The following is a 525-nucleotide window of genomic DNA, read 5'->3' as shown; positions in this document are numbered from 1 at the left end:
CCTCTTTTTTCTTTTTTTTTTTTTTTTCCATGGAGGCTCCGTCATGGGGATGAATTCGGGTTATCGGAGCAGGAGGCAAAAAAATGCTGATTTTGATCGTTCTCCTCCCAGAAGAAGAAAAAATCTAAGGAAAGCCTAAGGCTGGTGACGGGCCAGGGCAGCAGAAGAGTCCTAAGGGCCAAGAAAAGTCCCGAGGACCCAGGGTGCGGCACTTCTGTATTAAAGAAAATAGGTGAATATGGTTGGGTTTAGTAGGTTTTTTGTTACAAAGAGGCGTCCGAGGAAACGCCTTCCCTGCTCCTCCTGCAGCCGGGGGGGACCGTGCCCTGGATAACCGGGGGGGAGCTCCGACCCCCGCTGCAGGCACTGGGAGCACTGGGTTCGGAGGGGAGGTTTCACCCCCCCAAAAATGACCTCGCTGCTGTCGTCGTCCCCGCTCCGTCGCCTGGCACCCCCTCGTGAACCCCAGCATCCTGGCTTCCTTACTGAGCTCCTGAATCTGGGGGGGGGGGGCTTCGCCCCAAG

This window comes from Pygoscelis adeliae, unplaced genomic scaffold (assembly GCF_000699105.1).
Source record: "Pygoscelis adeliae isolate BGI_AS28 unplaced genomic scaffold, ASM69910v1 Scaffold209, whole genome shotgun sequence".
In the NCBI taxonomy this organism is placed as follows: domain Eukaryota; kingdom Metazoa; phylum Chordata; class Aves; order Sphenisciformes; family Spheniscidae; genus Pygoscelis; species Pygoscelis adeliae.
This window is presented reverse-complemented; position numbering follows the sequence as displayed.